The sequence below is a fragment of the Peromyscus eremicus genome, chromosome 7 (assembly GCF_949786415.1).
Source record: "Peromyscus eremicus chromosome 7, PerEre_H2_v1, whole genome shotgun sequence".
Classification (NCBI taxonomy): domain Eukaryota; kingdom Metazoa; phylum Chordata; class Mammalia; order Rodentia; family Cricetidae; genus Peromyscus; species Peromyscus eremicus.
The window spans coordinates 78,201,450-78,215,041 of NC_081422.1; the positions used below are offsets into that span (position 1 = coordinate 78,201,450).

General features: G+C 39.5%; 1 pseudogene; it reads right to left on the bottom strand.

Moving 5' to 3' along the window:
- Nucleotides 1-506: 506 nt before the first annotated feature.
- On the bottom strand, nt 507-737 carry LOC131914420 (small nuclear ribonucleoprotein G-like; annotated as a pseudogene).
- Between the last annotated feature and the right edge of the window lie 12,855 nt (nt 738-13,592).

Genomic DNA, 13,592 nt, shown 5'->3' on the forward strand with positions numbered 1-13,592 from the left:
GCTTGACAATGTCACACATATATACAATGTATTCTGATCACTCTTACCTCCACACCCTCTCTATTCTCCCTCCCATCCCTATCAATTCCACTCTTGTCTCTGTCAGTCCCTGTCCCAGATTCATGACTTTCGGTTTTGTCTTATGACTCATTTATTATAATCAGAGTCATATGTGTGACTATTGGATTGGGGCTAGCCATTAGAGCTTGGTGTGTCACCAGTGGGATCACAACTGAAAGGCAATGATCCCCCTTCCTGAATATCAGTAGTAAATAGCTGTGTGTGGGGGGGCACCTAAGCCCCTTCTCCATCTATGGTATTCTCTGAAGTATAGAAGATTTTTTTAAAAAAAATCTAATTTACATGTTCTTATTTCATTACTTATGATTTTTTATTCTGAGTATCACAAAAAAGTTTCATATGAAAATATACATGACCCAATTCTACACTCCAATCAAACAGTCCTTAGGGGAAGGATGTGGACTCCTTTGCTGACCAGCCATTGTTTACACTCTTTTCAAGGCTTCTAACATGATGGTGCCGTTTCCTCGTATGACCACCATGCCAGTGCTATTCTGTTACCCACTAGTTGCCATTTCCACACACTTATCAATCACAAGATTCATAAAGGAATCAAAGCCCAGTAGTATTCCATGTACGTGTCAGCTACCATTTAACTTCAATGATAACTTCTTGTCCATAAATTTCTTCAGCTCAGGAGGGTGGACCTTGCTCATAGCGACTTTTCAGCAGGCTTGGTATGGTGGAGTTATTATTTATGTTTTTGATGTCATAAGAATCCTTTGCCAAAATGAGAGCCTAAACTATTTCTCCTATTTTTTTTTCTAAAAGTTTTAGTTAGCGCCTACATCTCCATCTTGAATCCATTTTGAGTTAATTTTTTTGTGTAGTATGTGAGGCTGTAGGATGAGGCTGCCCTCTACTGTGTGTAGCTCTTGAGTTGACCACCACTGTATCCTCAGTTAGTGAATGGCCTGGGCATACTTGTCAAACCTCAACTGGCTCTGAAGGTGTGGATGTGATGTGCTGTTGTCCCTGGGGGCATGAGCATGCTTCTGGATTCTGTTAGATTCCCTGTTCTACATCAAATCCTATGCCAGCATCATAAGTTTTTAATGCTGTTGCTTTGTAGTCAGTTCTGAAATGAGAATGTTTAAGGACCTCTACTTCGGTTTTTTCTAAAGGTGCCTGCTGCCACAGTTCAACTCCTGGAACCACACAGTAGAAAGAGAAAGCCATGGTAGAAGGAGAAAGCCAACTCCTGCAAGCTGTCCTCTGACCTCCACATCGCCATGATGCATGTGTCGTCCCCCTCACACTAAAATAAATGTTAAAAAATTAAAAAGTTTTTCTGAACTCTTAGAATACAATTAGATTTTAGGATAAGCATGACATTTTCACAAAGCAATTAGGTGTGATGTTGACGTGGACTGTATCTCAATTTGAGGAGTGTCCCATTTTTACAAGGTTAAGTCTAGAGGTCCATGTACTTGGGAGTTTTCCATTGCTTTCTTCCTTACCTAGGTTTGTCTCAGTGATCTAGTGTTCAAACTATATTTTCCCTTCTTTGGTAAGTGTATTCCTAATAATTTCACTATTTTAATGCTCTAGCCCCTTCCATGTTCCCTCTCTCCAGCTTGTCCCACACCCCCTCTCAAATTAACAGCCTCTTCTGCTTTGATTATGAAAAGGTAAATGGTTGAACCTAAAAAAGATTATATTAAGTGAGGAAACCCAGGCCCAGAAAGACAAACGCCACATGTTCTGCAGCTCCTAGTTCCAAATCTTCAGATGTGAGTAAATAACATTAGAGTTACCGCAGAAACCAGGGAAAGTAGAAGGATTTACTTTCAAGTTTGCATATACACATGCATGCCATAATGAATTTATGTGTACTGTGTGTGTGTACACGTGCCTGAGGAGGCTTACACTGGAGGTTCAAGTGGTTGTGAGCTGCCCAAAGTGGGTGCTTGGAATCGAACCTGGGTCCTCTGCAAGAACATTAAGCATTCTTCATAACTGAGCCATCTTGCCAGTCCCAGGATTTCACTTCTTTTGTGGCTGGACAGTATTCCATTATGTATATGCACATTTCTTTGTCTACTTACAGGTTAATGGACACTTTCGTTATTCCTATTTCTTGAATATCGTGGATGTTGGTTCAATACACATGGGAGTACAGATGTCTTATTCACATGTTAATTTCATTTCCTTTGTATTATACTCAGTAGTTAGATTGTAGGCCCATATAATAGTTCTATTTTACATATTATGAAGATGCTGAATGATAATTTGCATAATGACTGCCCTAAATTCTATTCCCACCAACAGTGTGCTAGGGTTCTCTTTGCTCAACAACCTCACTAGTACTTGCTATCACTTTCATGTCGCTGTTTGGTTAAAAAACATTCTTACTTGTTGAAAATGATTTCTTACTCTGGTTTTGCCCTGATGTTGCCCCAATGTTGAGTGATATTGAGCATATTGCATAAACACCTGCTGGTATTTGCATGCCTCCTGTTGGGAGAAGTTGAGCCCCATTGCCCATTTCTAGAAGAGGTCATTTTATTTATTTGTTGACTGCTCTCAACTTTGCGGAGTTCTGGATTTTAACCCTTCATTTCTTTGCTTTGACAAACTCTTGTTTCCTTTATGATTTAATGTATGCTGTTCTTGTTTGCCTTCATTTTCTTTCCTTGCCAATTTCAATATTCTAAAGCATTTTCCATATACTTTCCTCCAGGAGTTTTATAGGTTCAAGTTTTACCTTTAAGTCTTTAGTCTTTTTAGAGTTGATTATTGTATCTGATGAGAGTCAGGGGCCTTCTTTCCCTCTTCTGAATGAAGATATCCACTTTCACAGCACTGCTTACTGAGAAGTCCGTTCCTTCTTTACCTTGTGTTCTTTGCATATTTGTTGAAAATCAGTTGACTGTACAAAATTGGCAGCTTATTTCTAGGCTCTCTCTCGTGTTAGTCTGCTGTCTTCCTTTGTAGGCCAGTACCATGCTGTTTCAATTACTGGAGCATGCACATTACTGAAAGTCCAGATGTAAGACACATTAAGTGATATCAGGGGATGTTCATGCTTTTTGGGTTGGACTTGAAGCTCTTCTAGAAGCCATTACATAAATAGCAATTACATAAATGCTCCAAGGATTCTCCACATGCCTATGGTACAGATGCTTCTCTGCACAGTGAAGTCCGTCAGCTCACCAGTCATTTTCATATGTTTTATAGCTTAATCTTTTGTGCTTATAGGTTTGGTACATTTAAACCTTTTGTTTGTGACATGAGGTATAGATATAAGGCTTCCCCCCCACCCCAGAATATTTTCTCTTTCAGTCTTTTGAAAAATAGACTTTTTGATTTTCAAAAATCAAAAGGTGGAAACTTCTGGCACTTTTCCTCCTGTGCCTTATATTACATACCATAAAAGGAGCTAGCCCTGGGACAGAGCCTCCTCACACGGACCATAGCTCATCTCCTTGTTCTAAATGTACCACCCCATGGCTAGCCTTTCTAAGATGATGTGAGTACAGTGTAATTTTTTTCAATACCCTAATTGAGAATTATCATTCTATAGTTAGTTAAACAAGAAAGTATTTAAAATATTTAGAAAATATTATGTCTGTTAATACTTTAACCAATATTTTTTATACGTTTATTTTTTTCACTCATGAGCTTTTCCCTTAACATCTGGAAGTAAGTTTGTCATTCTTTAGATTTTTTTCCCCCAAGCCAGTGAAAGCTGTACAATGGGAGAATTGTATCGTAAAGGGTATGTCTGCAGAGCAATCCCAGAAATGGTCATATCTTAAATGGCAAAGCATATGAATGTGAGATTTGGTTGAGAATCCCAAAAGGAAGAAGTAATCCAGATTTTTCTAGGTGTATTCTTAGAGCAGCAACAGGAGTCTTGATGAACATTGAAGACAAAGATGAGAGATTTGCCAAGTTTGGAGGATACAGCCACTTACCTGCTCCTGCTCAGGCTTGCCGGTAGCTACCATCAATGAGCAAGAGGCAATGAATGGTTTCCTATGCTGGTGATGCAGTTCAGTGGAGACCTTAGCTCTGGACTCCTGACCTCCATAGTCCCGAAAAAAAGGATGTCCATTGTTCTAAGCCATTAAGGCTATCTAGTTTGCTACAGCTGCTTTATCGTCCAGGCAAGAAGAGTAACACTGTCTTGGAGACTGAACTGCCAATCTCAAGCTGTAACTTATTAATGCCCATTGTTCTCTGGACATACTTATTCTCATTATCCACTCTTGTTTTTTAAAGGGAAACATAGCCTTTCCCCACGCTGTAGGGTCTTTCTAAATTTTTTTTCTCCTGATGTGCCCCCTCTTTGTTGATTGCATTTTGTGAGCCAGGTTAGTACACACACACACACACACACACACACACACACACACACACACACATGGTTTTCTCACTCCCCATTTTCCCATTGTTACCTCTTTTTTTGGTGTTATGGTCTTCCACTCCCAGTTATTGCTAAGACCAATGTGAAGGAACATCTTCTCTGTTTTCTTCTAGGGATTTTATGGTTTCTAGTTTTACATTTCAACTTTACTCCATTTTGGCTTGATTTTTATTGCATGGTATATGTGCCCATATTTTTCCTTGTTAGCATGTGGTTATCTAGGTCTGCCAACAATGTTTATTGAAGAGACTATTTTTTCCATTGTCAATTTTTGGTTCTTTTGTCATTGCCTTATTTCAGGGGTCCATTTCAATTCCACTGGCCTATGTGTCTTTTCTAAAGTATGATACAGGATTTCCTGGGTTGTTTGTAATATAATTTATGGGAAGGCTGTAGCAATTTTTTTCTTATGCAACCTTATCTTGTTTATTTGAATCTTCCTATGGTTTCGTAGGAATCTTAGAATTGCTTTTGTTCCCTTATTTTGGTGCAAATGGCAGTACTTTTGCAGATCGCCTTGATTAGCATGGATATTTTACCAATATTAATTATTTTAACCCATGAGCATGGTGTATCAATGCATTTATATTTGTCAACTTTAATTGTCTCACCAGTGTTTTCTAGTTTTTCAGTTTAAAAATCGTTTACTTCCTTAATTAAGTTTATACCCAGCATTTAATTTTTGGATGCTATTGTAAGTGACAATGTTTTATTAATTTCTTTTAAAATATGAAGTATTTAAAAGTTAATTTATTATTTGGTGTGTGTGTGTGTGTGTGTGTGTGTGTGTGTGCACATGTGCACACACCATCGTGCACATGTGAAGGTGAGAAGACCACCCTAGGTTTTGCCTTCCACTTTGGTTTGGGAATTAAAGCTAGTCAGGCATGTGCTACATGCACTTTTGCCCCCGTGCCTTGGTGCTGGCCCTAACTTCTTTTTCAGACAGTTAATGGTAGTGTATGGAAATAAAACTTCTTGTAAGTTGCTTTTATACCCTGCAATTTACCTCTATCCTTAGCTCTACTGGGTTTTTAAAATTTTTTATTTATTTATTTTTATTCATCTCTTTATTTTACATCCTGGCCACAGCCTCCTCCCATCCTCCCCTCCTGGACCCTCCTGCCATGTATTAAGGCTGGGCCAGGTGACCCAGTATGAGGAGAAGGTTCTCAAAAGCCAGTAAAGGAGTCAGAGACAACCCCTGCTCCCACTGTTAGGAGTCCCACAAGAGGACCAAGCTAAACTGAAACGTACATGCAGAGGGCCTAGGTCAGTCCCATGCAGGCTCCCTGGTTTCTAGTTCTTAAGGCCCTATGAGCCCAGGTCAGTTGATGGTATGAGCCTTCCTATGGTGTCCTTAACCCCTTTGGCTCCTACTCGACTTTCTCCCTTTCTCCTCCTCCCAAGGATTCATGAACTCGGCCTAATGTGTGTCTTTGGGTCTCTGCATTTGCCTCTATCAGTTGCTGTAAGGTGCCTCTCTGATGATAATTGGGCGAGGCACTAATCTGGTCACAGATTTTTTTTTTAAATCCTTAGAGGCTTCTGTGTATAAGATTATGCTATCAGCAAAGAGACCATTTTACTTTATTTTTCCTTCCCAAAATAAACACCTTTAATTTCATTTTTGGGGATAAGTGCTCTGGCTGGAACTTCTGGTATGCTGCTGAGAAGGAACAGCATTGGGCATCACTATCTATGTGGTCCTGGAGGGAAGACTTTCAACCATTCCCCATCACTTAGGATGTGAGCCATGGATGCCTTACATGTGGCTACAATCATTTTGTGAGTGTATATCTCTTCTGTCAGCCCTTAATTTTTTGAGATTTGTTGCCCTGAAGGGATGTTGAATTTGGTCATATTCCTTGCATGCTTTATTCAAGATGACAGTGTGGTAGTTTCTGTCCTTCCTCCTGTTAATACTGTCTGCCATGTTTATTGATTTATATTACTTCATAGTGCTGGAGGTTGGATTTAGAGCCTTGGACCTGACAGGCAAGTACTCAATGACTGCCCTATGCCCTAGCCCACAGGATTAATTGATATGTATATTGAGCCATCCTTGCACCTGAGGAATAAATCATGCTTCCTTATGGTGTATGATCTTATAAATATATTGTTGTTGAATTTGGCTTACTCATGTTTTTTTGGGAATACTTCCATTTGTGTTCATTTGTGGTATTGGCCTTTAATCTTCATGTCTTATAAAGTCATCATCTGGCAAAATATAACCTGGTTAGCCAAAGCAATCCTGAGCGAAAAGAATGTTGGATGAATGCTATTCTAGACTTCAAGATATATTACAGAGCTATAGTAATAGAGGAATATTAGACTGGTACAAAAATAGGCGTATAGGTCAATGGAATAAGACAGAAGAGCCAAGCATATATTTTTGATGAAGAGACCAATTTATGCAGTGGAGAAAAGACAGCAGCTTGAACAAATGGTGCTGAGAAACTAGATGTTCACAGGCAGAAGAATGAAATTAGACCCATATCTATCACCCTGTATAAAAATTAGATCCAACTGTAACAAAGACCTCAGTTTGAAACTTGAAACACTAAACCCACTAGAAGAAAACAGAGGCAGTATCCTATATAAGTATAGGAAAGGACTTTCTGACCAGGACTCTACTAGCTAATTCCTATTAAGGTCAACAATTGACAAGTGAGACCTTATAAAACTAAAAAGTGTCTGTAAAGCTAAGGAAACAATCATTTGAGTGAAGAAACTCATGGAGTGGGACAGAGTCTTTGCCAGCTGGACATCTGACAGAGGGTTAATATCCAGAATATACAAAGAACCCAAAAATCACGGTCAAGGAAACAAATGACCCAATTAAATAATGGGCTAGGTATCTAAACAAAGTTCTCAATAGAAGGAATAAAAATGCTTAAGAGGCTTGGCGGCAGTGGTGCACACCTTTAATCCCAGCACTCGGGAGGCAGAGCCAGGTGGATCTCTGTGAGTTCAAGGCTAGCCTGGTCTACAGAGCGAGATCCAGGACAGGCACCAAAACTACACGGAGAAACCCTGTCTTGAAAAAACAAAACAAAACAAAACAAAAACAACTTAAGATATACCTCAAAACACATTCATCATTCTTAACAATTAAGGAAATGCAAATTAAAATTGCATTGAGATTTCATCTCACCCCAATCAGAATGGATAAAATCTATAAATCAATGGACAATGAATGCTTGTGATGTTTGTGGAAAAGGGGAACCCTCATTATCCACTGTATGAATGCAAATTGGTGTAGCAATCAGGAAATCAGTATGGAGAATCCTCAAAAGTCTAAAAATAAATCTACTGTATGACCCAGCTATATCACTCCTTGGCATATATATACCCAAAGAACTTGATACTCTATTCCACAGATACTTGCTCAGCAAGGTTCCTAGCTACCCTCCTCACAATATCAAGGAAACTGGAACAATATAAATGTCCTTTCCATTGATGGATGGATAAGGAAAATATATATATACACAACAGAATACTACTGAGCTATAAACAAAAACAAATTCATGAAATTTGCAGGTAAATGAATGGACCTAGAAAAGATTATATTGAATAAGGAAACTCAGATTTGGAAAGACAGATACCGTATATACTCTCATCTGGTTTTTAGCTCCAAATCCTCAGATGTGAGTATGTAACACAGAGTCACCATAGAACCCAGGAAGTGTAAAGAGACCATAGGTGGGGGAGTACCTTGGAGGTGAGTGGCAGGATACAAGTGATATGAAGAGGGAAATTAAATAATGGGGAGGAGGATCCATCCTAGATGGCAGGATGGAGGCCAATATAGAAGGAGAATGAGGGATGAGAGATTAATAATACCAATGCTGTTTGGTAAGCCTCAAAGGATCAGGTTATTTTATATTTACCTACAGTTATATACAACACATAAATGTACACACACACACACACACACACACACACACACACACACACACACGGAAGTTAAGCTACTTAGGCTGAAAATGCTCCCCACAAGAACCATAAATGAACAAAACCCCAGTACCAGGCACAAGAAACAGCCTTTGAAATAGTCAGGGTAGACCAAGCGACTCCTAAAACAACACATATTATAGAGGCCAAGGGTGGGCTCCTGAAAACATATTTAAGACACAGGACTCAGATGATTTGAACTCTCTCTCTGAGCTGAAAGCCTCTTTCCTAAGGTCTGGCTTCCATGGTTCTAAAAACACAATGACACTTCCAAGGGAAGGAAGCCGTTAGACAGTCCTACCCAGGCACATCTGTGAACCATGACAATGACCAACATGACAAGATATGTAGGTGCAATAAGTGGCATTCACATGTCAGTGGTGACTAATAACTGTGTAAATGGACTTAAGGTCCATTCAACAGAAGAGCAATCATTCCTGGTACTGAAAACCTAGTCAGTTTTCCAGGGCTAGTAAGGTCATGGATCTTAGAGAAGAATCTATTGCCACCACTTTGCTAGACCAGTATAATTCCTTATTATATTCTAAATCTGATACGCACAGATAAATGTAGCTACTACCTCTCATCAGAGAAGATTTTCTTTACAGCCAACAGAGACTATCATAGAAAAGCACAGTGGGACACAATGCAGAGATCAAAGGACTGTGGGAAGCCCAGCCTCAACAGATATATCTACACCGTAGCTCCTTCGTCTATGGCTCAGGGGACATCGTAGGAGAAGAGACTGAAAGATTGAAAGGGTCAGAATTTCAGGAAGCCTGCTGTGAAACATCTCTCCTTGAAATGGCTGCATAGACAAGACCAGAACAAGCCTGCTGTGAAACATCTCTCCTTGAAATGGCTGCATAGACAAGACCAGAACAATGGAATTATCAGTGTGGGATACTGGAATGTGGAAATAACAATTGCAGTGCTAATGTGGAGTGGGGAAAATTTCACAGGGTCCTATCCCTAGACAAAGAACTACAGGCAACTCTTGACTTCCGAGAGAAGGAAAAATAGCCTCTCCCAGGGATGAATCCCTTTATTGGTTGTTCAGTGCAGAGTGATCAGCCTTGAAATCATACATACAGAGACAACAAAATGGATTCAGCAGGTTGTATTTATATGTATGTGTGCATACACATACATATGTATGTATGTAAAATAAAAAATAAAAAAGGATATTAATTTGAAAGGGGAGGGACATGGGAAGGGGTGAGAGGGGAAAGTAATATAATTCTATTTCAATTAAAAACATATTTTAAAAAGAAACTTGTAAAATAATATATTTCCTTGAAGCCTTGACCCACTTATATTTAAAGTAGTTACTGATAGAGATGCCATTTTTTAGTTCCTGTCTTTATGATTTTTCTTCTCCCTCTCCCTCCCTTCATTCTTTCTTTCTTCCTTTCTTTTTTGTAGTGGTATGCTTTCAGTTCTTTTCTCTTTATTTTTCTGGTCTCACTCAGTGGCTTCCATGAGTTTTAGATAAAACATTTCATAGCTACAAAAGCCCATTTTAGGTTGATAATTTAATTTTGTTTGCAGATTTAAAAAAAATTCTAGAATTTTACACCTTATATTCTCCCTCATGTTATACTATTGTTTTCATAATTTACATGTCACATTTTTTCCTTAATGAACCTTCCTTTGTGTGTGTGTGTGCAATTGCATAATTAAAGTTCATTTCTAGACTACCAACTCAGTGTTAACACACTTTGAATTAGATGGCAGCAGCTACCTTCTCAGTGGCTTTTACGTGTTAAAACGTTAGACCAAAAGCACCTCGCTGAAATGGCTAACACCATAAGGTGCTTTGTCTTAGTATATTCCTCCTCTTGTGTTGTGTAACTTGGTGAAGCCAATTAGGTCACAAAGTCACCCCACTGTCTTCTCATTGTTTCGGGGCAGGCTAGTCCCCAGTGAACAATTGCTCCGTATTATTTGCTTTATGGAGTACTTGGGTGTTCTACTCTCTTCTGGGTTTTCGTCCTCTTTGTCATACTAATTAATTTCTTGTTCATGAGAACTTAAAGTAGTAGATGCTGATTTATGGTTCCTTTGTTCTTCCCTACCAAATACTCCACATAAGAATTCTATTTGCTCATAAAGATGTGCTGTGCCCAGCAACTGACTTTTGCTTTGTGCCTGGTAGTCTCTCAGGAGTGTGTAGTATCTGGAGTTAGGCAAAGGATACCCAAGTTTAGAAATTATTTTGCTATAGTAAAGACAGATAGTTTAGTTTTCTGGTTGGTATCAATTCTGGTATTCTTTTTACTAATGGTTAGCAATTCTGTTGCATGGAGCCAAGTTAGCATGTCAGAAAGTACAGCTTTATGAACTGCCTTTAGCTAGTGCTGATTCTTCTCACGTTGTTGATGTCATCCAGTCTATTCTATTTTATTGAGAATTTTCAGTTTTCTTCTGCAGCCGTTAGTGAGAAACTGAGCTATGATGATTGGGGATTGCCATCTGGATTCCCTTAGAACCCAAATTCACGTCCCATTAGTAAATATTCTTGTGGTTAACGTTAAACTTCAACCAGACACTGTGGTAAATTGGATAGAGGAGAGCTAGAAGAAGTTGGTCAATGGATACTATGTTGCATTAGTTAGGCTGAGTGAGGTCTGGTGTATAGCATAATAGGGTGAATATAATTAGTAGTAGTGCAGTGAGAATCTTATAGAAGAGAGGGTTGTGAGCAGAACCACTGTAAGAAAAACGATAAGATTCAATGTGTCAGGTGGTTGATCATTGCCTAATGTACATGAGTCAGGACAGGAGATTGTGTTTTATAAGGTTACAAGTGTTTCAATCATAAAAACACTAATTTAATAAAGACCTCTCAGTCTATAATTCTCAGACTTTTTTCCTAATGTCAAGACCAAACATACATATTTGTATGCCAATTTGTTTCTTATTCTTGTGATCATTCTCTACTACTAAAGGTTAGTAATTATTTTTGACATTTGCATTCAATATTACAAACATTCACATTGAAATTCTTCTGTGTTTCATGTGTCAATGTTTATTTTTAAACACGTTTTTTATCCATAAGTCTCCTTCTCTTGAGAACTTTGATTTATTCCCTTTTATATAGAAAATGCTGTAAAGTAAGAAATTTTGATTTGTGTTTCCCTGATGGCTAAGGATATTGAACACTTCCTTAAATGTCTTTCAGCCATTTGAGATTTTCCCTGTTGAGAATTCTCTGTTTAGATCTGCACCCCATTTTTTAATTGGATTATTTGATATTTTGATGTCTAGCTTCTTAATCCATTTTTGGTTGAGGGGCATCTAGGTTGAGGGGCATCTAGGTTGTTTCCAGATTCTGGCTATTACAAATAATGCTTCCATGAACACGTGTCCTTGAAAAACAAAACAAAACAAAACAAAACAAAACAACATCATCATGAAATTTGTAGGCAAATGGATGAACTAGAAAAAAATCTAGTGAGGTAACCCAGACTCAGAAAGACAAACACAGGCGCCAAACATAAGACAAATTGTTAAATGGTCTTATTAATAAAACAAAAAACAAAACCTGGAGCCAGGTATTGGGGTGAAAGCTGAAAGATCAGATAAGCAGAACAAGTCACAGCCAACATCATCTCACCAACTCCTAAGCTGATCTCATTTCCTTAGACTGAAAGCCTCTCAGTCCTCACTGGAATGGATCTCAGCAGAACTGCCTAAAAGCCTCTAGTTTCTGGTCCTCACACCTTATATGCCTTTCTGCTTCCTATCATCACTTCCTGGGATTAAAGGTGTGCATCCTTCCCAAGCAAAGACATGAGATTTCAAGTGCTGGGATTCAAGATGTGTGCCACTACGCCTGGCTCTGTTCCCAGTGTGGCCTTGAACTCACAGTGATCCACACAGATCTCTGCCTCCCAAGTGACAGGATTAAAGGTGTGTGCCACCACTGCCTGGCCTCTATGTCTAATTTAGTGGCTGGCTCTGTTCTCTGATCCCCAGATAAGTTTATTAGGGTGAATAATATATTGGGGGACACAATATATCACCACGTGTACCCACTCATTAGTGAATATTGGATGCAAAACAAAGACTAACCAGGCTACATCCCACAACCCCAGAGAAACTAGGTAAAGAGGAGGAGCATAAGAGGGCCACACATAGATTGCCCCAGGAAGGGGAAAGGGTTAAGATTTACTGGGTAAACTGGAAGTGGGGATTAAAGGGGAGGGGATGGGGTGTGGAACATGAGGGTTCCAGATGACTGATTTGGAGGAAGGATGGGGAGGGAGAGCAATGAAAGAGATATCTTGACAGAGTGAACCATTAAGGGGTTAGGGAGAAATTTGGAGCTAGAGAAATCCCTAGGAACTCACAAGAATGTCCCCAGCTAAGACTCATAGCAATGGTGGACAGGGTGCTTGAACTAGCCTTCCCTTGTACTCAGATTGGTGTCTACCCTAATTGTCATCACCAAAACCTACATCCAGTGACTGATGGAAGCAGATGCAGAGGAGACCCACGGTCAGGTACTTGGCCAAGCTCCTGGAGTTCAGTTGAAGAAAGGGAGGAGGGATTATAGGAGCAAGGCAGGTCAGGATCATGATGGGAAAAACCACAGGATAGCTGACTCAAGCTAGTGGGAGCTCACGGGCTCTGGACTGACAGCTGGGGAGCCTGCATGGGACCACACTAGGCCTTCTGAATATGAGTGACAGTTGCGTGGTTTGATGTGTTTTTGAGTCCCCTGGCAATGGGACCAGGACTTATCCCTGGTACTACGAACTGGCTTTTTAGAGCCCATTCCCTATGGTGTGATGCCTTACTCAGCCTTGATGCAGGGGAAATGGGCTTAGTCCTACCCCAACTTGGTATGCCAGCCTGTGTTGACTATCCAAGGGAGGCCTTACCCCCATGAGGAGGGGATGAGGGTGGGGTGGGGAGAGGTGAGGGTGGGAGTGGGAGAAGGAGAGTGAGGGAACAGGGGTTGGTATGTAAAATGAAAACAAAATTTTTTAAAATTAACCTCCCCCCAAAAAAAGAAATTTTGGAGGTTTCTTTTTTTCTTTCTATCTTTCCTTCCTTCTTTCTTTCTTTCTTTCTTTCTTTCTTTCTTTCTTTCTTTCTTTCTTTTTTTTTAAAGATCGTGGCATTAACATATGACTAACATACTAAAATCTATACACTTTTATTGTATGTAATA